The sequence below is a fragment of the Schistocerca americana genome, chromosome 4, assembly GCF_021461395.2.
Source record: "Schistocerca americana isolate TAMUIC-IGC-003095 chromosome 4, iqSchAmer2.1, whole genome shotgun sequence".
Classification (NCBI taxonomy): Eukaryota; Metazoa; Arthropoda; class Insecta; order Orthoptera; family Acrididae; genus Schistocerca; species Schistocerca americana.
The window spans coordinates 74,753,480-74,777,739 of record NC_060122.1 but is presented as its reverse complement, the minus strand read 5'-3'; the positions used below and the strand labels follow the sequence as shown (position 1 = coordinate 74,777,739).

The 24,260-nt window shown below is 38.3% G+C and overlaps 1 protein-coding gene across 1 annotated transcript in view; it reads right to left on the bottom strand.

The window, feature by feature from the left end:
- The window catches only part of LOC124613271 (C-type mannose receptor 2-like), a 263,120-nt gene that overhangs the window by 141,994 nt on the left and 96,866 nt on the right, over window positions 1–24,260 (bottom strand). The gene's annotated exons all lie outside the window — the stretch shown is intronic.

The window sequence follows — 24,260 nt, the reverse complement described above, 5'->3', positions numbered from 1 at the left end:
GAGAGGTAAGATTTTCAAAAGTTTCGTTTCAAAGTGCCACGTTACCTCGAACGAAGGATTTTGTGTTAAAGACATCCAGTCACAATGTACAGCTGTCTTTCTGGATCGCGCCAGCAAATTACTGCACAGGTTTATCACCTTAGTTCCTAATGACCGGTGACGATTTCTTCAGGAGAAAGAGCTCCAGAAATTGATCAAGTCAGTAACATGTTAGTCCACCTCTAGTCCTTATGCAAGCTGTTATTCGGTGTAGCTTAACTGAATGAGTTGCTGGATGCCCTCCTGAGGGATATCGTGCCAAATTCTGCCCACTTGGCGAATTATATTGTCAAAATCCCTAACTGGTTGGTGGGGCTCCCGGTAATGCTCCAGAAGTTCTCAGATTGGGAGAGAACCGAGAAACTGCTGGCCAGGGTAGGGTTTGGCTAGAACGAAGACAAGCAACACAAATGCTATGAAATGCAATGGCACCTCAAATCATTACTCCTGGTTGTTGGGTGGTATGGCAACCAACAGTCAGTTTTCTGGTCATGGGGGGGGGGGGGGGGTGCTCAGTTCTAAGCACGACACATCACGGAAGACAATCACACTCCAGTCAATCACATTACATGCTGAAGATGTATCTGAAGACACCACGGACGGTGGTGTTACACCAACCTAACTGTCGCCCATACAACTTGAAAACAAGGAGTGATAGTCTGTGGTCCACTTCTTTTCACAGCAGAACCCCTTTGTTTGTCATCCACAACGCCGTTGCAGCACAACGGTACGTCGACGATATTCTACACAGTTGTGTTTTCCTTCATGGGGAGCCATGCCGAGCTTACATTTCACTAAGATAATGCCCGCCTGCACACGGCGAATGTTGCTAATGCCTGTCCTCGTGCTTGCCAAACACTGCCTTGGTCAGCAAGGTCCCGAGTCTCTCCTCAACTGAGAAAGTTTACAGCATAATGGGCAGGGCCTCCCACCAGTTCGGGATTTCGAGGCCAGAATGTGGCCCAGTACCCCTCAGGAGGACATCCATCTACTCTTTCAATCAGTGCGAAGGCAGATAAGTATTTGAATAAGGGCCAGATGCGAACCAACACGTTATTGACTTGTTCAGTTTGTGAAGCTTTTTCTCGTGAATAAATGATCCAGTGTTTCAGAAACTGTAGTCATTTATTTATCTGTACATGTGCATCGCATCTACCGGTTTCCGTCCCATTCGGATAATTCCTCCGTGGTGCTTCGTTTTGTTATCTTGTCACGTATGCCGACAATTTCAGAATAACGATTTCTACCTCCCTCACATTAGCAAAAGCATTTCGCCATCTTAATTCACAATAAACTCTTCAAGCAATGGACAGTGAGTTACTCAGCTTTGAAGTATCAAAATATATAAGACCAGTAAAGAAAAAAATAACCAACTCATCATCTTAGCCAGTTGTTCGTCTGGAATCGTTTGAGAACAATAGCATAGCGAATCCAAAACATGTGTTTTATTTCTCGTGCTTCAGGTGAAACGTTTCCTGAAAAGCTAATTCAGCAACTTCTCTTCGTTTACAAACAGTATTTTGATTCAGCAGCTTAGCAGATGACTTAACTCTCAGCTTTCTGCCTTGTTTTAATCAAACGTAGATATGAACATGATTCTTTGCCTGGCGCAGAGAAGAAGTCTATCATAAAGAGACCACAACAAAGAATTCCTACAATGAGTGTCAACAATGCATAACAGTTTGTACTTAGCTTCACAAGAGGCTGCTGTAACATGGGCTAAATATTAACACATGTGTCTTTTTCTTATTTTTATCTTTAATTTGTACCAGTTCATTTAGCGTTCGATACATACTGAAATACTCACACGCACATACACCGATGATTCGCATACAATATCAACACTAATGTAGACACGTTACTTCCATCTCAATCTGTTCCCATCACTGTCATGAGTTATCATTCATAATGCCAATTCAGTATGTAACACACAATATTCATGCCTCCACGCAACTTTCCTTGTATCGTGTAACTTACATGAAAGTCATGATATTCAGTAACTTAACGTTGTACTCTGAAATTTATCCACAGCTCTACGCAGTGGCCTGCAAACAAAATACACTACGCCAAACAAATCGTCTAGCTGTAGATACTTAATATCGCCCATTATGTCTTCCATATCAAACTGGCATTCTGTAACTGTCGCCATATTTCGAAATTTGTGTGTCTTCATCGTTGAGAGGTGAATGCTAGGTTAAATGGCAGAGTGAAAAAAAGTGAATAAACCAGGACTCGATCTCAGAACCTCTCAGTTTCCAGCCACGCACTCCTCTGCTTTTTTTAACCATCGTGTTTATTGCTTTAAAACTGTGCAGCTTCTAATTTGCAAGCGATAACCACATAGTGAAGTAAATGATATTAAAGTCTTATAACAAATCATCAACACAACCTTCATTTCAGATTCTGAAAATCGTGAAAATTAAGAAAAGCTGGTAATCTAACGTTTTAACTTTGTAAAAAAAAATACCTTGATGGTTAAGGGAATTAAATACAAAAGACGACATATTCTATGCAAACATGAAAACACGCTGTAAGCAAAAGAAGTGACAAAAGGGTACTTGAACTTTTAAGCAGTGTCTGCCGCACACGTAAAGGAAAGCATACCTCGCTGAGAGCTAGGACTGTTTACTCCTCGGAGTGTGACAGTAAAAGAAGGCTGATCGATTCCAAGGCGCACGACACGTTAAAACACGTCTCTTGCACGAGGTCTCGACGCTGAAGATTTAGAGCACGTGCTCACCGTATCGCGTAGAGCAACCACTTTTGAAATGAGCCGCAGGTTGCCAACAGCTGTAGGGATTGTCGCTGATCTACACCGTCAGACTCATTGTTGAACATGCCATATATGCGCGTTTGCACATTTACCAAAATAAAGTGCACACTATAAAATCATAAAAAACTGAAAACTTATAATACCTCCAGTAAAAAGGGTATGACTATTATGAAAATCTGTTTTACATTTGATTTATATTTACGTATGTATATTGTTCTTGTCTGTGCCATGTTGGTGCAGATCAATTTTTTTTTTTTTTTTTGTAGAAACTAATATTATAATACGATTGTTTCACGAATCGTGAAATGTTGGCGCTGGTGAACGTATGCGACTAGACACCGAGGTGGGAGACAACTAACCGACGTTGCGTACTTCGAACAGCAAGGTGCACTAACGGAGCTCGCGGTCATCACCCGTCAACTGACGTCATAGAAGCTATTTGCGACCACACTCCAGCAGTGGACCGACATTCTGCACAAATATCTGTGTGAAAACATGTCAGTGAAATGATATGCCGTCCCGTCCTCAGAACAGTGATACTGCTCGCACACTGAATTAACTCATCGTGCAACTACAATGCCAGTGACTGAAAATAACTTGCCAACCTGTTTGCTTGAAAGAAGTATAGTTTTATATTGTTTCTTTCTCGTGAATACCAACCTTATAATTTTTTGTATGTTGTGTGTTAAGTTGAATGACTACTCACGAAACACCCTCTAGCGTAGTCATTTAAGAGGGCAGATATAGCACCTCCATATCTAGTTTTCTTTTTCTGTCTCCTATGTGTAAAGTTTAAAATGTTCGTCATGAGAGACAGGACCAAAAGAGTGCACTAATGATGTTTAACCTATATACTTAGGTGACGAAACTCATTGGATAGCGTATTGTACGTATACAGAAGGCGGTAATATCGCATGCACAAGGTGCAAAACGGCAGAGTACATTGGCGTAACTGTCATTGGAACTCAGATGATCCATGTAAATAGGTTTACGACGTAATTATAGTCACAAACAGAAAGTGGAACTAGATGCATGGGACATTCCATTTTGGAAATCATTTGGGAAGTCAAGATTCTGAGATTCACAGTGTCAAGGGTGTGCTGAGAATACCAAATTTTAGGCATTTCCTCTCTCCACGGACACTCCAGTGACCGAAAGCCTTCACTTAAAGACCAAGAACAGCGGCGTTTTCGAAGAGTTGTCAGTGCTAACAGACAAGCAACACTGCATGAAGTAACCGCAGAAATCAGTGTGAGACATACATGAACTTATCCGTTAGCATGGGGTGGCGAAATTTGGCGTTAATGGCTCATGACAGCAGACGACCGACGCGAGCACCTTTGCTAACAGCACGGCGTCGCCTGCTGCTCCTCTCCTGGGTTCGTCACCGTGTCATTTGGAGCCTGGACAGTAGAGGGCCGGTGCCTGGTCAGATCAGTCCCAGTCTCAGTTGGTGAGGGCTGGTGGTAGAGTTCTAGTGTGGCGCAGACCCCACGAAGCAATGGACCCAAGTTGTCAACAAGGTACAGTACAAGCGGGCGGTGTCTCCATAGTGGTGTGAGCTGTGTTTACATGGAATGGTCCAGGTCCTCTCGTCCAACTGAACCGATCATTGACTGGGTATGGTTACCTTCGGCTACTTAGAGATCATTTGCAGGCATTCATGGACTTCATGTACCCAAACAAAATTGTTGTGTCACTGGGCTACAATTGTTCACAATTGGTTTGAAGAACATTCTGAACAATTTGAAGAAATGATTTGGCCACCCACATCGTCCGACATGAATCGCATTTATGGGTCATAATCGAGGGATCAGTTGGTGCGCAACATCCCGTACCGGCAACATTTCGTAGTTATGGATAGCTATAGAGCCAGTGGGGCTCAATATTTCTGCTGGGATTTCCAACGTCTTGTTGAGTCAACGTCATATCGAGGTGCTAGAGAGCGCTAGCCAAAAGGAGGTTTTACACGATATTAGGAGGTATCCGTACTTTTGTTACCTCAGTGTAATAAGATCTCTTATAGATAAAGAAAGGCGCAGCATTCACTTTGTTATGCGAGCAGCAAGGAGATGTCCACTGTTTCTCTCTGCTGTCTTGTTCCACCTACCATTGTATAAGCATCAGCAGATTAGTCTCTCATTAGTTAATAGTAAACTGAATTCATTGTATAATAATGCTATTATATTATGTTATGTTATATTGTATATTAACACTAGTATCAGCTTCTCATTTACAGCTGTTATGTGAAAGGAGACACAAAATTTCAGACGTGGGACCTGTCCACCATTGGCCTTTTACGAAATGCTAGTTTATCAGATCATTTTCTTTTATTTGTGCACAAGTGAACCTCCAGACTCTCAGAAACAAAGTCCGACACTTAATTAACAATAGGGCGTAACGTGATTGACCAATCGCGTTATGCGTATACTTCTCAAAATTACGATAGTCTGCGTCTTTAACTTAGTAAATCCTTCGACTACACGTCTGAGGTAAACTACAATCATCGCATTCAATAAAATATTACTGCGTTTGTGACCGCATTGGCAGTATGTAAAACTACCGACGTTTCAATCCTTGTTGCAAGTGGCCTTGTCCAGTGTGTTTTTGTTTACTTATACTGCCTGGAGAAGGTCACTTGCAAAAGGGACCGAAACGTCAGTAGTTTTTCAATATGACAATGCGGTCACAAATCCATAAAAATTTTATTCAATGTCACAATGGCTGCGGAAACCTAGGTTTATATACAATGATCAGCATCAGTATTCTTAGTGAGTAATATTCTTCGCGGAGCGAAACTTTTCCAGAAAATGTAGTGGTTGACCCTTGTGAAGGAAAAAGGAATTGCAGTCTTTATTCTTTACTTCCTTTATCTTCTTTCCGTCCTCCCAGGCAGCGGCCAACTCATAGACACTAACGTCGTCGACGAAAGCGTGACATACCATTTTTTTATTGTATTGAAACCCATGTGATTTTGCGTTTAATTTGAAAAACGGTGGTTCTACTGCAATTGCATGTAAACTCATTGGCAGTGGGCATCATTGCCTCCCTGACACGTTGATATATACAGGAGTCATTAATTGTCCATTGACTGAAAACCTCCCATACCGTTTTTTGTCAGTTGAGTGAACTAATCACGCAACCCTATTTTTGCGTTGTACCCAGTAAAAGGTAAGTGACTCACTCCGTCAAAAGCCTTATTGAAGTCTGGAAACATAAAAGATATTCTACTTTTGCTGATCCAAATTAAATGCGTAATATTTCTATAACCAAACAAAATATTCGTCATGGTTCAGACAATGTGATTGCATAGGCTTGACATACTCCACTTTCTTTCGCAAGAACAGCCTTAATTTAGTTCTCTGTTGTATACGTTAGGAGTTTAACGTCTCTTTTGAGAAGAGTAACAGGTTGGAAATTATGAAATATTTTGATTTGCAGTTTTTTTGGGTATCAGGATAACTGTGTCGTCGGTAAAAGCACCTAAAAGGCAGTAACCGACAATAGTTTATTACACAATTGAGTAACCCTACAACCAACCATATTCCAAAAATTTATATAAATTTCAACCCGCAGGTCATGAGGACTTGCAAATTTTTTGCGTGTAGGCTTGGCTGTTGTACTTTTCATTGCATCTTCTGAAATAATCGCTAAGAGTTTAACATTGTCATCATTTCTGATTGTAGTCAGAGTGTTGGCATAGGAAATCACGTTTTCCGGTTTTATCTACTGCCTGTAATAGTTTTGACCACTCAGTTACCATCACTCTTCCTTCCTGATTATCGATATGCACCTCGATGTCTACTTTTCTTCCATAGGCAATGCCTTTTTTATCTTCTTGGGCATCTGTTATATCACTACTGCCCTTTTTAGGCGCCTTACTAGTCCACTGCAATTTTTGCTCTGTGTCCTAAGTTTCTTCATCGTTTTGTCTCTTTAGTGGTTGTTTTTCACTCATGCAGATTCTTGCCTGTGGATTTTCCTTTCGCTGGTATTTCCTTCCATGCGATCTTCAAACTTCAAGTGAATTACGAGAATGCAGTAGTGTGTACCGGCGTTCCCTCCTGTAGTCACCTGCCGCTTTGTTATTCCAAGCGCGAGGGTCGGGCTGTGCAGTAGCGCTCTCCTGGGACCGGCCTCTGCTCGCCACAGGTGAGCCAGCGAGCGGTCCCACCTACGTCGTTCTCCTTGATACAGTTATATCTCCTCAAATCCTTCTATTAGAATCTCTATACACATGTCCGACACGAGGACAAACGGATTTAATGTGATCAGGTGAGCCACAAACAGCACATTTATGTAGCTACCCGCAATAAACAACAAGAAATTTGAAATCAGGAACCATTACGTGTGAAGAAATGTGCTTTCGAAATTCGATTTCCACATTTTGACACCACAGCCAACGCTACAGTGCTTAAGGGAATTTAATTTTTCAACATTTATTTGTCACACTATACCATTTGTGGAAGGTAAATGTCTGATCTGTGCAAAATCGGTTTTAAAACTCAAACTGAAAATATAGTCTAAAGACCTAAATCACCAGACTTCGCCGCTATATAAATCAAAGGTAAGAATGACAACCCCCTCCCCTCCCTCAGTTTTAGACATGTCATGACGACATACTGCGTTGTCTAGGTTACTATGTAGTTTTCAAGGAAATCATACTGCATCTTGAAAACGGCTTCGCCTTTCAGATAAATGTTACTGAATAGAAAGTCTACATCGTCTAATTGTTTAGGCCTCTGACACCTGTAAGGGAACGCAGTCTTTATCGTGCATTTCCTTAACGCGCCCTCCATGAAACAAAATAATTTGTCAGTACTCTCAAAGCTGCATGAACCTGTAAGGCACACATGGTTCAAGAACTATCATCAACTGAGTTCACCTGCGCCATGACAAGACTCGAAACTTATTTTTCCGCATTGTCGAAGGAGGCTTACATGTCAAAATGCACAAATTAATGCCAATTTCCTGTTAATTTACCTATGTTTTTAGCATTTCCTTGAACGAACCGTATTCCCACATTTGTTAGGGTGTTAAGGAATTGCTGCGTTCTCGAGTAATTCCGGTTGTTCAATAGTTGCAATGGATTCTTTTTCACATCTTAACTCGAATTCAACATAATTCACGAAATTTTTACAAAATATTTATGAAGCATATGCAAAAACCTTCTTCATGAATCAGACTATCTATTAGTTAAAACCGGTTCAAGATTACTGCAGTAGTTCTTCAGAGTAACCGTCACATACACATGGCTGCAAGCAATGAAAATCCCATAAATGTGAACAATCATCCGTGTCCTAAATCAAAATTGTTAAAGTTTATGTTCATCGAAACAATATTGAACTGTGGCTTCGTGGGCAACTTTGAGCAGAACGAGCATGTATTTCTGGAGATTTTGACTTGTTATATCTCAGCAAATATTTTTTTTTAAGGAATTGAAATTTGGCCATCTTCGACAACTGAATGGTTTCTCTTATGAATATTAGTAAACAGAAATTCACGAACTATATCAGGCAGAGACTTTTAGTCAAACTCGTTCGAAAATTTCAAAGTTCGGCTTCTTATACCTCTGAGACTAAATGCATGACAACGTGAAAGTTGGCATGCATTAACCTAACAACACAAATTTCCCAGACACAAGATTTCATTTATGTACCAAATTCCAATGCTGATTAAATAAAGTGCAAAATGGAAAATTTTTAAAAAAATAAAAAAAGCGATTTTTTCTACCTGGTTTTGGAAAAAATTGTTTTATAAAACTTTATAAACACGATTCATTTTAAAAACCATGGTTTTAACTGCTAAGAAAGTGTATTTGACTATCCAACGTGGTTAACAATGCTAGATAATTTGAAACAAAGTTGGGCACGATAATAGCGGCAAGAAAAAATGTAAATTTAGGATTCTTGTAGCTGGTATAGTAAAGGTTTGATGAAGATGAAACTTAATACACGTTAGGTTAGTAGCACAAGGAAATGGAGCACAAAATTTCGCTGACATGCTATTTTCCAGTAATTTACAAATCCGCTGAAAAGACGATTATGTCGCTTTGTATTAAAGCTTCAAAACCACCGTCTATTGAAACGTCATGTTTTAAGCACCAACCACCCCCCTCGCCCCCCCCCCCCCCACCCCCCACCTCCCAGATCAGTGGATTTCATTTCCTATAAGGGCTATCGATCCTATATAAATTGTGTGAAAGTAGCCAGAGAAACTGCACTGCGACTAAAGTTTTAAATTTGGTTTCATACATCTCATTGATTAAAAGTACGATAAACCACGTAGCAACAAGGGTTTTAAATATAAAATATCATTGATTTTTACAAAATCAGTTCCATCTTTATTTTGAAGTGTCTAATATACCCTATTTTCACATTTTCACAAAAATTGTCCTTGTTTCGAGGAATTTGTAGACTATTAGAAAATAGTAGGTGAATGAAATTTTTTATTTCATATCTTTGCGCTACCAACCTATTGTGTAGTAACACTAGAATGGCGGTAGTGTTCACAATGACTCATGGCATACTTTTTTCGTTCATTGTCGTATGCTACTTATTTACTTCGTTAATGAAACTGTGGCTTTTCCTAATTTTTTCTCCTCTTTCTGAAGATGTTTCAGTATTTACAGGATATTTTACTTTTCTTTGCCATTTCATTCAGTATACCTAGAACGTTGGAAGGGGTCTATTTGACCCCACTGTATTTTCTTTTCTGAGTACAAGTAAATTATCCAACAAAACAGTGGCAACAGTCAGCAGTAACACAGAGCAGTTGTTCCTCATTTTTTGCAACTTGGCACTGTACTTTCTATTCGTCCACAGCTTATGTTGTGTCACACAGGCAGTCATTGTCCATGAAACACGTTTTCGAACATGTATCGTCAGTTTGGACTTTCTGACGAAGAAGTGTTACATCTCTTAGAAAATTCGGAAGTTGAATCGGAAATTTACTCCACTGTTGAAGATGATAATTATGTACCTGACACAAGGGAAGATGAAGACATTGTGAATGAGGGGCAATTAGTGGAAGAGGATTCAAATGCTGATATACGTCAATCATCACCTCTTTCACCACAGCAGGTACAGTTGGAAGCGTCTGCAAAGATGACTGCAAGGGATGGAACGGTATGGGAGATTGGAAATTATTCATCTTATGGAAGGTGGTCAGCTGTGAATGTTCTGAAGGAGAGAGGAAGTCCCACTGCATATGCATGCCAACGAGTAGACAGGTCTGTCATCAGTGCCTTCGATCTTATTTTTGATGAAGCAATGCCACGTCTCATGAAGAAATACACAGAATCAAATGCTCGGAAACTACTAAAAATCAATGACTGGACTGTATCACTTGAGGAGCTGGCAAAACTGATCATCAAGTAAGATGTTCGGGGTGTATTGTGCACACAAGGTATGTCTATGGATGATTTCTGGTCGCATTCTTATGGGCCTGCTCTTATCAAGGACATTATGCCAAGGGATAGATTTCAGGAGCTTCTCAGATTTCTCCGTTTTGATGAAAAATCAACCTGGGCTGATGCTTAGCAACCAATAAATTCGTTCTTGTGTCTGAAATTTTGGGGTCGTTCATTGAAACCAGTATTCATACTTACTGGCCTGGAGAAAATATATTGACGGACAAAGCAAGCTACAGGTTTACTCAATTCATGTCCAACAAACCAGACAAATATGGCTCAAATTCTGGTTGGCTGTTGATGTAATGACAAAGAATATATGTAATGCCTTCCTATACCTCGGCAAAGAGCACATGATAGAGAGAAACAACCACTTGGAGACTACGTCGTTTTTCGTCTCATGGAGCCATTTGTAAATCAAGGAAGAAATGTGACACAGACAACTTCTTTACATGTCTTCAACTCCCTAAAAAACTCAAAGAAAAGAAAACTTAATTAGTTGGTACAGTGAACAAGATCCTACAAGAAATCCCCGATGAAGTAAGGACGCCGAAAGCTGAAATAAATCTATCACAATATTGCACAATAGTGGCAACAGAGACTGCACCTTGACTGTATACCAAGGGAAGATGGATAAAAAAGCCTTTCTTTTGAGTCCGCTGCATGCTGAAATAGCAAGCAGCAAGTAACAAACATAAAAACCTGAAACCGTAATGTTCAACAAATTCAACAAAGTACGGGGTAAACATGGTTGATCAAATGACCCATAAATATACTACGAAGGTTGCATGTAGGAGATGGATAATGCATGTCTTCTACAACATACTGGACATGGCGGCAATAAATGCGTGGGTCATGTATGACATAGCAACGAATAATAGAATGGAAAGGAAGACGTTTATACTTCAACTGGCAAATGAACTCAACGGAACTAAAGAGCAAGAACGTCAGGCAAAGGAAGAGGATATGGGACTGAAATCACCTAGAAAGCGGGGGAAGTGCTAAATCAGCCTCTTCAAAGGCAACAAGACAAGTCAAAACTGTGTAGAGCGCCACAAAGCCTTGTGCAGAAAACGTGCACGTAAAAAAATAACTCGCCTGTGCTAAGTGCGTCTAGCTGCTTCAAATGACTTGAGCGAAAAGTAATGTAGAGCTGTTTCTAAAACACGTGTGGCAGTAAAGTAGACCAAATATACTAAATGTGTCTAGAGGGATGTATGAATAGCTAATAAATTAAAATCTGTAGTTAAGAAACTTGTCAGCAGTAGCAACAATGAACTTTTATCATACGTTGTTGTTCAAATAAAATTTTAATTACTATTTATAGTTGTAAATAATTGCTGTGATTACTAGAAATAAAGTATGGATTAACAAACACTAAAAAAGGACTTGTTTGAGTCAAAATTGAAAATATTTTATGTGGGGTCAAAATGACACCTTTCCGCCGTTTTAGAAATGTCAGAAATTCCGCCGTTCTAGTGTTAAGTGTCACGTTCAGCAAGCATATATTCTACGAGCTGTATGAATCCGAAGTTAACAATTTTTTAGTGCCGTGAGTTTCATTCCCCACTTTGACTAAATTTATCTAGCATCCCACTCTGGATAGTCAAATACTTTCTTTTTATCGTTTAAAACCATGATATTTCCAGTGAGCCCTGTTCAGAAAGTTTCATAAAACACAGTTTTTGACAAAATCAGGTCGAAAATATGGCGTTTCTTATATTTTTATAAAATCTTCCATTTTGCACTTCATTTATTCGGTACTGGAACATGGTACCTGAATGAAACCTTGTGTCTGAGAGCTTTGTGTTGTTAGGTTACTATTGTTAGAATACTACATGCTGCCGGGCGGCAGGTGGATTTTAAATATTCGTCGCCGTTTTAAAAGAGCTTGAAAACTATTTTTGGACCCATAATTTACAGTCTGCAAGTCCACATTATTCTTGTGCTCATGAAACAAAATACTCCCACTTGCTGTCTACTCTGTGGGATCAGGAACTATAGCTGTAAATAAATGTTTTCAGTTCTTACTGATTAATGTAGTCACTAAAAGTTCAGATGCAGAAACTATTCAGTAGAAGTTCAAATTCACAAACATAACATTATTCCTGACGGTAATAACAACAATATTAATGTCTTTATTGGATACAGCACTATTAGCAGTCCAGAGACGACCTCTAAGGTAAGTACCAAGTAAAATTATCTATCGCCCTGACTTCTAATGATCAAAGTTAATTGCTCGCCACAAAAGTGGAAGATCACTTGCATGCAGTTTAGCCAATATTACAGGTGCACACAAACAGTTTCTTTCGCGAAAACTAAGCGATCCAGGATAGTGTATAGTTCTCGCGAGTTTAATTCCTGCTTTTATCGAAAACACTTTTCGTAGGTGCCTAGGTCTGACGTCATCCGAGGCACAGCGTATGCTGACCTCTGACTAAAGTGGACAGATTGATGCCTTGGTGTAAAGTGTCTCCTTTCACTGCCTCTCTGTGTCTATTTATATGGGGTTTGCCCAGAAAATAATGTACCATATTTTTTTCTTCATCAGTTCTTTACTGAACATAATGAGAATTACACACGCGAAAGAATGGTGTTTTATCTACATATCCTATTTTTCCACGTAATCTCCATTCCGTTCTATGGCCATCCTCTAGCACGAAACAAGGACGTGTATGCCCTGTCGGTACTAATCCTTGTCCTCGTGGCGGAGCCAGTGCTTCACTGTGTGAATCACCTCCTCATCGCCCTCAAAATGTCTGCCACTAATGGCATTTTAATGGCCCAAACAAGTGGAAGTCTGAGGGGGTGTGTCAGGAGTGACAGCCGTGGGCGCTGCAGATCGTGGAGTTCGGCTGAACTGTGCCCAGCGACTAACTGTACTTCTGTCGACAGCAGATGCTCCGTAGAGTTTGCACAAGCGTTTGTGGGTACTTCCGATAGTCTCTTTCTCTGCTGTGAGAAATTCAATGACGGCACATTGCTTGTAACGTACATCACGTACAGCCGCCATTTTGAAGCCGTCCTGCAGCTACACTATCTGTCTGAATTGACTGGAACTTGACGCGCTCACTCAGGAGACTTCAAATAACACATACGTAAAGATTCGCATTCGTAGCGTTGTTTCCGACTGAGAAAAAAATGCGATGCATTAATTTCTGGGCAACCCTCGCGTATGGGGCCAGAGGACGGCCGAACAGAAAATCTGGTATCAAACGCTGAAGCACAGGTGGCAGCATCTATGTGGTGTCACCGCCAGACATCACACTTGCCAGGTGGTAGCCTTTAAATCGGCCGCGGTCCGTTAGTATACGTCGGATCCGCGTGTCGCCACTGTCAGTGATTGCAGACCGAGCGCCGCCACACGGCAGGTCTAGAGAGACTTCCTAGCACTCTCCCCAGTTGTACAACCGACTTTGCTAGCGATTGTTCACTGACAAAATACGCTCTCATTTGCCGAGACGATAGTTAGCATAGCCTTCAGCTACGTCAATTGCTACGACCTAGCAAGGCGCCAGTACCAGTTACTATTGATACTGTAATCATACCTCACGCCAGCCTGCGTGGGCTAAAACGCGTGCCTTTCGGCTTCCTCTAGTACCCGGTGTTGGCTCTCCTGCCAACCCACAACAATCTAAATGGCCACTTTCTAGGACAGGTATTATTTAATAACTCTGCCGTGTAACAATTTACAATTTTCATAATTTTCACATATTTGGAGTTGACTTAAGTTACTGAAAAAGTTTTGGCTCGACTGCATTTAAGATTTGCTGTCTAGAATTTTTATAACGGAATAAAAAGTAGAATATGACCTTTGAACTACCTCTTAAACAGTCCTTGTACTGATGTTAGTTACACAAAAGTCTTGAAACTTGGTACAGCTGCACTATTTAATGAATGTAATCAAGTACTCTAATTAAAACCTTCTATCATAAATACAAATAATAGTTAATCTATTATGATTAAGGACGTTCCTGTCCCACATTTAATTTTTGCTAAATTGCTTGAAAACTTATAGTTGTCGCTTAATGGAGTTACATAGTTAATGATTTTATACAAAACTGAGGTCCATACGAAAATTCGTCTTTCTGACTCTAATATTTACCTCCTTCAATTTTTCGTAAAAACGACGATTTTGATCAAAATATTGCACCGATCAAGCTGAGACTTCTAACTTTTCATTGCGACAAACAATTTCAGTCAAAACTTTAAGCTTGCTAGCTGCGTTATTTAGGGCCAGTTATTTTTTTCTTAAGGTAACATATTTATCAAAACTTATTCATCTGATCATTCTGAAATTTAACAGGTTTCACGTTAATATACCAAAGCAAACATTGCCAAAATTTCGCAAACCTATTTTAATTTTTAAACACATTCTTAGATAATGGCGCAGACTTTGTGCGCTATGCACAGGCGCGTTATAATGATATGGTGCTAGTAACATTGGACTGGGGTGAGACACAGCACACTCGCTCGCCTCTGAATCTCTCACAATGATCACAGCTCTTGTTTTGCCACAATGCCTACTTTCATATTAGTCATGCAATTGGTCCCCAGGACATAGTACGTTAATATTGAAATTGTCGGGTGCCAGTTTTCTCTGGCGACATTATTTAAAATTTTCTCACTGAATAAGGCTTGTAAAATTATTTTCATTATTATTCTGAAGAGAAGGCATAAATTTGTAGGAGATGGCCAAATTTCAGTTCTTTCAACAACATACTCCTCGACCTAAGGCAGCTCAGATTCACCAGAGATTCACACTAGCTGAAATTAAACAGATATGATAAATATGTCCATTCTGCTTCTTTCACCATAATCAACAGCAAGCAGTATCGCATTCCAGTCAGTATATGAGTGACCTTTTTTTCACAGTGCACAGCCTGCAGTAACGAATTGATACAAACAAAAGAAAATTTCAAATACTGTCAGATATTTCCTTTATGGACTTCTTAGTTTAAGTATTTTAAACAATCAATAAATCAGCTTTTCATCTTTTAACCATAGCAAGTCCCTTCTCTATTTTATTTTGTGAAAACATTCAGTTTTTAAGCCATTAGTAGTCATTTCTGAAATCAGGTAAACAAATCTCACAGGCCTCCTCTTGTCCACCAATCACTGGCACATCAGTTTTCTGCTAAACTTTTCAAACAATCCTTACCCAAGAAACCCATAAGCTCCTTGCAACACACTCACCCAACCCTAACACTAATTGTTCTTTTCCTCCGAGCTATCTGATCGATGACCAACTTCGTTACATTGTAATCGTTGTAATCGTCTCTTCCATTGATTAAATAAACAAAAATTGGTCATATTTGTCTCTTGATATTTAAAATAACTTTGACCATATTGTAAGACGTGTGCTTTGCCAGCGATGGGCGAGGCATGACAGAATCTCTGACCAGAGAGTAGTTTATCGTTAGTTGTTGCTTGTCGCTAGTCTGCGCTTGTCTGCGCGAGTCGACAGTAGCGAGTCTGGAGTAGTCGGTCGGCTTTAGTAGCGAGTGGGTAGTAGTCTGCGTGAGTCGGCGGGAGTCGGCATGCGTCGGCTGTGTGCTCTGGTCGCGACTCTGGTCAGGACTCTGGAGGATGAGTATTGTTGTAGAAGGTAAAGAAGCAGCCTTGCGCATATTTAATAATGTATGTTAATTGTAATTTAATTTGTTCAAAAAAAATGCCCCAATAATAATTTTTATAATATAAAGCAACTGTTTTAAAGAAAAGCATCCGTTTCAATTTAAAGAATTTCCAAATAGGCCAGCATTACACGAAACTGTGTCGGAAAATGACTAATTAAGAGCAGATATAACTGCAGTTTTATTGAGGTAAGAATTTTTGCTTTTATTTTTATTCAGAATACAGGGCCGTAGGTCAGCGCCGCTGTCCTCATAAAATTCATCAGGTTACAAAACTTTTTTTATTATTTTGGTGTTTAGGAATTTTTCTGTTTCGAACTTGACATTAAATGAGAAAAGAATTTTGTGGTAACATTAAATGTGAATGCATTCCTGCACACAGACAATAAATGAGAGCCAATTTTATTCAGATGTTACAATATTAAAAAATTTATTTAATTTTTTTTTTTTTTTTTGGGCTAGGCTACGCTTGGCACAATTTTCATTATTATTTTTGTGGGGAGGTTACACTTGGCGACATCCGGCCAGGATCGTATTTCTTTGGGAATCTTCTGATAAGTAGTCATATATCTGCTCTTATTTACTTAAACGTAGTTTGCATCTGGCGCAACGCATTTACTAATTTGTCACTCTTTCTTTCACAGATCATCGGCAATTCGTTGCTCTTTGTTGATTGTGTTTGTTGCATTTTTGCATTGTCCTTGCTTCATTTGTGCTTAATTTTGTTTTGTGAAAAATGCCGCGAAAAACTGTTACCAGTACATCGCGATGTGTAATGAGTGAAATAACCGACTCGAATAATTTGACCGATAGTACTTGCGACATGCAATGTAATGATGACAATCCTCCATTTACAGATAATCAGTGCGTACCAACCGCTAGTAATGATTTTTATCCTAATGTTGAGCAAACAAATTCGATTGTGTCGTCTGTTAATTTAACGACAATTGATGACGCGGCACGTTCTGTTACAATGAACGCTGCCCAGCTTAACACACCCGGTTTGCAAAATTTGCATAGTGAACAGATAAATTTTTCTAACGAAAATGAACTGTGTAATCAGAATACGTCAGATTTATTTAATTCCGATGTTGTGAATAACAGTGCACATCCAAGTGGCGAAGCTATTCAAGAATCACAAAATGACCGAATGGTTACATAAAACGTGACAATTGCAGGTACGCCATTAAACAGCACAGAGAATAGAGTAGGTAGTATTGGCTTGGATCAAATTATGGCAGTATTACTACAACATAGTGCATATTTCGAACAACTTAAGGAATCGTACAAACAACGCAATGAAAATTTCAAACAATTCTGTGAAAAACAAGACAAATATTTCAAACAACTTAATGAAGCGTACAAACAACTTAATGAAAGTTTCGACAACCATTTCAATTAACTTAATGAATCGTGCAAACAATTTAATGAAAGTTTTAAACAGCCAAACGATAAAAACGACAATCTTAATGAACAGAACAAACAACATAGTGAACAGATTACAGCTGTTACCGTGCACCGTCACGATACTAAAAAACAACTACGTGACGAAATTAAGGCTTGTGCTAGTAACAGTAGTGAAGAAATTAGATCTGTTGCACAAGAATTAAGTAATACAGATGCAGCGACAACAGAATCACATAGAGATGAAATTAATGCAGTCACTGAACAGTGTCCTAAAAATGCAACACAGATACGCGACGAGTTTAATTTAAAGTCACCAGAACTTCCACACAATCTGAATACGGAAGTCGATAAGAAATGTGAACAGCAGAACAGCCAAATTGACGAACGTATTAAAGCGACAGAAATGAAAAATGTTTCAGTCACTAACACGTCGCAGCATACGGCACATTCCGAACATTTGTCACACTTACACAGCCAGTATAACTTCGGTAATTTACAGAGACCACGTGACTTAAAATCCGAAAAGATACAGACAAACAGATTCTTATGTAATCGTGAACCTATTTACACATTCAGTGACGAGAACGTTGATTATAAGCAATTTGTATATGTAAAAAAATCTAAGGTATTTGAAAATGACAGAGCACAGGTACACGCACTGAAATGGATATGTCGATTTATTTTTATACTTTCACCGCCATTACCTGTAATGCAGAAACTAGAATTATCAAGGGTACAGCAATTTGCTTCTGAATTTTTACCGCCATTGCCTGTAACGCAAAAGCTAAGATTTATTTGCAGCGCGTAATGGACCTCAGGGGATTCATTATGCTTTAATGAATATGTGCCGTAGCGTGCACAGGGCCCCGAGCCATAGTAGTGTTGTTTCATCTTTAGTTTTCTGCACTGCTGCCTTCTCTTCTACTATCCTTTATATCTATTAAAACAGCTCTTCAACTATTGCTCTACATAGGATTAAGAAATGAGTAAAGAAGATCTGATATGACAAATTTTGCCAAAAGAAACAGTTCTCTTTAGACACTCCCGAAATGACAACTATCGCCGCAACCTTAATAACAGTAAAAAAAATTTTTTAATCATCAGTATGTGTAAAATTATCAGCAACAGCAAACACATTTTGGTAACAATAGAGGTTTTTCTCCGCAACAGCATCAAAACCAGCCGGTTAGCATACCTAACCACCAATGTAATGTACAAGATCAACCAAGCTTTAATGTTTCGCCGCGTACACCTATAGCATCAGCTGCAACAAATAGTAACACACAGCAGCAAGGAAATAACTACGTACGGAAAACACACTATTTCAGTTCCTATCGCAATGCACCGTATAGACATGACTATCATGACAGACGTAAAAATAATGAGCACAATTTTCAGTGTACATTTAATAACACTCTAGCTTATCAGCAGCAAGAACATCAGCAACAACATATTATCATGAATGAACCAGACAGTAGGTATCATCCAGAACGTAAGACGTCAGGAAGAAACAACAGAACAGTACAAATAGTGGGAATGCCACAGCATCCTCCCGAAAGTAATGACACGTCAAATGGAATTTGACCACATACAGTACAGGTTGCATATTCCAGTAACGCAAGCAATACTTTTGACACGCTGAATCTTGTTCACGAGAATGTTATTTGAAACATGCTTTGTTGAATGCACCACTCTTATCGCACCCAGATCTTACCAGAAATTTTTCCATTGCCACTGACAGTTCTAACACCGCTTTAGACGTGCATATTTTTCAGGAAATTGAAGAAGATGGTTGTACAGTAATTAAAAACATCGCTTTTGCAAGTCACATTCTGTCACCTGCTGAACGAAATTATTCTGTTACAGAACTTGAAACATTATGTGTTGTATGGGCTTTTACCAGATTTAGGCATTTTCTTTATGGAAGACACACTACCATTTACACAGATCGTAGAGCGATACAATTTTTACTTTCCGCTAAATTTACACACTACAGATTAAGTAGATGGAAACTTTATTTACAGGAATTTAATTTTACAATTGTTCACATTCCCGGCACACAAAATATTGTAGCAGACGCACTATCCCGTTCTCTTAACAACAATCAGCAAGACATCGCAGCCAACTTCTGCAAAGCAAATTTCAGCGTCATGTACATTCAACAAGTTGCATTTGAAAATTTCGTTTCGTCGTCATTACAAGACATAGCACAAGAGCAGAGTAAAGACAACGTGTGGAAAGAATTTAAACACCTTTGGCAAGATAAGAATAATGTTACCATTAGAAACCATTACAGTGTACGCAATGACATTCTGTTTCGCCGCTCTCATCCTGACAGCAACAATTGGTTATTATGCATTCCTGACGAACTTGTTAACAAATTAATCTGGTATACTCATTTAAGTTACGCACATTACGGAGCCAGAAAATGTTTTCTTATGCTGAGACAGAACTGTTATTTTACCAACATGGAGAAACGTATGCGACGAGTTTTAGCGTCGTGTAAAATCTGCCAGAAAGCTAAATCAGACACGACTTCACATGTTCCTCCATTACATCCCATTGTACCTGTTAAATTAAGACATAAGGCCGCTGTAGACATTTTTGGTCCGATTCCCAGAACTAATAGAGGCTTTTGCTACATCTTTGTCGCTGTCGAACTCACTTCAAAATTTGTTACCTTCGCTCCACTACGCAAAGCTACTGCTAAAACTGTTTCGAAAGCATTTGTAAAACAATTTCTATTTCATGTAGGGCACGTGTTGAAAGTAATTTCCGACAATGGACCACAGTTTCGATCTGCTATATGGACACGTATGTTACGAGCTAGAAACATTTCTCCGATCTATATATCCAGGTACCATGCCTCTTCGAACCCTTGATAACGATTAAGGAAAGAAATTGGTAAACTGTGTAGAATATACTGCCATAAAAACATATTGATTGGGACACACACATACTCTAATTCCAAGATGTAATTAATTCCATACCAAATGAATCTACTATGCTATCTCCGTCTGTTATACTGAAAAATGTTGAACTACCTAGCAAAATTAAAGAATTAGTAACATTTCCTACATCTCGTCAACTACGACACCATGAAATAATTGACATTGCGCTGAACAACATCAAACGTGCCGCAGAGCGCCGGAGAAGACAGCAAAAACATGTTTGTACACGCCGTGACTTTCACATTGGACAGAAGATATTAGTACGTACACACTATTCATCCAACAGAAGAAAGAGTAAATGCAGTAAATTTGAGCTTCTATACGCAGGTCCATATCGGATTCGCAGCATTCCTCACCCCAATGTAGTACACGTCGAAACTTTGAGAACCAGAAAAACCAAAGGGAACCACCACATGTCGAACATCAAACCTTTTATTGAATGAACATACTTTATGATTTATCACACTGTAATGCCATTTCCTAATTTTTTATGACCACTTATGCAATTATATCCACACGAACATTTACTGATGATTCTTGGCAAGTGCCCGGCAATGTAAGGTTAGCAGGTCGCTTTTCTAGTCGTTACACATCAGACCGTGCACATTTTTCCAGATAAACTTACGTATCTTATGAATAATTATGCAATTTCATCTAGTGACACATTAATTTTATTAAATTCTCTCTCCATTAAAGTCTTCAATTCTCGCCTCTATTAACTACACAACATACAAGCTGAACACAAAGAAGGTCACATTTCTGGTCATCATATTTTCCATTTTTTATGTATGTATGATTGTTTTCCTGTTTTGTTTGTATGCACTATGAAATAGTTAAGATATAATAAACACCAGTTGACTTTAACATTTTTGCTATGTGATATCTCAACATCGTTACTACTTTACTTTTCTTTTTTTTTTTTTTTTTTTTTTTTTTTTTTTTTTTTTTGCTGCTACATTTTTGCTTCTGAGCGCTGTCGATGTTTTTGACATATTACGTTTTCTGTCATGCTATGCTGTATGCTCAATTATGTTACTATAAACCAGTTTTTACTTAATGGGTATATGAATTAAATGAAGGCATTAATCTTTGTTCATCATTTTCAGAAAGAAATAATGTGTAAACAAAATAAATTAAACAGAGATGGGAATTTCACCTTCAGATTGAACGAAAGAAGATGCAATACTTCGTGACTAAGAGTAAATGGATCAGAATTAACAAGCATTAACAAGAATATACTACACACATCGTAGAATAGCAGTCTTAACTAATTTTTTCTTTCAGAATACGAAGCGATTGGTGCAGGCTGTCAGACAGAACTACACATCTTAGTTTTAGTGATGAAATATGCTACAAATGAGGAATAGTTGTATAATGAATAATGAAGTGACTCTTTTGCAGATGATAATGAATGGTGATGAATAATGATGAAGAATATGTTACTATGGATAATGAAGTTTTTCTTTACAGGTGATGATAATAATGGAGTTATGATAATATGGATAATGAAGTTTTTTCTTTGCAGATGAAAATAATGATGAAGTTAATATATTTACTGTTAGTTAAGAGATGCTATGTAGTTACTTAAGTATTTGTTGCAGTTCGTTTTGACAGTATGTCTCATATCGCATGGTAGGATGACTGAAGGTTTTGGAAAGGACAGCTAGAGAACATATATATTTTTTATACACATTTTACTACCTGTTAATTCGAAGTTCACTACTTTTCAGCATAATATGCGTTTCTTCTTTCAGTTTAATAATCCATTTTGTATATTTTGCAGGAGAAATTATTCATGAAATTAATGTGCTATAAGCAGTTGTTCATTAAAGCTATGTCATTTATGAATGTGATCACATATACTCTACTTGTTTCATAACCTTGCTACAGCTGACTCATGATGAATGACGTTACACATCTTCATTTGCAGCAATAACTCAAAAGCAAATATTGTTATGCCCCAGTAATTAATTATCGATCCTAACGCAATGCATTGATACCAAAAAAAAAAGTTCTGAGCAATACTGATCAGCTCTGAATAGTATGTCACTTCAATAATGACTTCTGAATAATACTGAATGACACTTTGTAATAATGCATAAATAGTATGCGTATAATTTCTGTAAATAATATTTTTGTTATACTCTATAAATGCTATGCCAATAATTAACGCTTGTTTTGAATGATCACTTCTGAATAATGCATTAAAAAAATGCTTTGTAGCTGGCCAATGAATGCCACTGATTACTGTAATAAGATGACCTATGATGCCAATGATTAGTATAATTAGATTAATTATGTATAAATACTATGCCAATAATTAACTGATTTTTGAATGATGACTTCTGAAAAATGCACAAAAAAATGCTTTGTAACTGGCCAATGAATGCCACTGATTACTGTAATAAGATGACCTATTATGTCAATGATTACTATAATTAGATTAATTATGTATAAATTCTATGCCAATAATTAACTCATTTTGAAATATGACTTCTGAATAATGCAAAAAAAAAAATGCTTTGTAACTGGCCAATGAATGCCACTGATTATTGTAATAAGATGACCTATGATGCCAATGATTACTATAATTACATTAACTATTTATAAATGCTATGCCAATAATTAACTCATTTTGCATGATCACTTCTGAATAATGCATAAAAAAATGCTTTGTAGTTGGTCAATGAATGCCACTGATTACTGTAATAAGATGACCTATGATGCCAATGATTACTATAATTAAGTGAATTATGTTAATACTATGCCATTCATTAGCTCCTGTTTTGAATGATGACTTCTGATGGTTTGTAACTGGGCAATGAGTGCCAATGTTCTCTGTAAACAGATGACTTATGAACATTTCAGTAAAACTACATATATGGTACAGAAATGTTCAGTAACTGGACGATGAGTGCCACCAATTACTCAAATCAGTTGTTAGACTAGTTTAATCCTCAATGAAAACTAGTATGTGACTTAATTTCCTTTACCTTCTGACCTAATTACCAGAAATTACTGCAATATCCAATTGTCCTATCTATCCTCATGATCATGGAGAACTCTATTTGGTTTTTGCGCTAATTCTACGTTGGTGTACTTTACAAAATGGGTCTGAGCGCTATGGGACTCAACTGCTGAGGTCATTAGTCCCCTAGAACTTAGAACTAGTTAAACCTAACTAACCTAAGGACATCACAGACATCCATGCCCGAGGCAGGATTCGAACCTGCGACCGTAGCGGTCTTGCGGTTCCAGACTGCAGCGCCTTTAACAGCACAGCCACTTCGGCCGGCAGTGTACTTTACAAGAACATGGTGTTGACACGACATGCTGTCCACCACCTTGAGCGATGGAGATGTTATTATGGTCCCACTGTTTGGTGTACCTAATGTACTATCAAAATGATAACATGGAATATTACTACTACATTTCAGTGTTTTGGCTACACTGATTAATACTTCAAGGAAAAGAACTACAGATTGTCTCATTTGGTGTTGTGCTTGTATAGAAAGATACGGACTTTCAGTGCAGCTGCGTGCAAACTAAAGTGCTACAACTATGACGCAATCCTTCCCATTCCTTTCCTAGTTCTTGTAAAATGGTAAACACTTATACAATGCGTTTAAATTCTTGTAAAATGGTAAAGACATATACAGTGTGTGTGCACTTTATGCCATTTGTATTCATTACGTATACATTTTGTGATTCCCAGATATGTTCTGTACTACAGTGCGTGTGCACTTTTGCCATTTGTTAATATGTTTTGTACTCACTGTGTATACATTTCGTCATTTTCCGACACATCTTCGTGCAATCCTGGCCTATATATATATATATATATACCTCAATAAAACTGCAGTTATATCTGCTCTTAATTGGTCATTTTCCGACACAGCTTCGTGCAATCCTGGCCTATATATACATATATATTGCACGAAGCTGTGTCGGAAAATGACTAATTAAGAGCAGATATAACTGCAGTTTTATTGAGGTAAGAATTTTTGCTTTTTTTTTTTTTTATTCAGAATACAGGGCCGAAG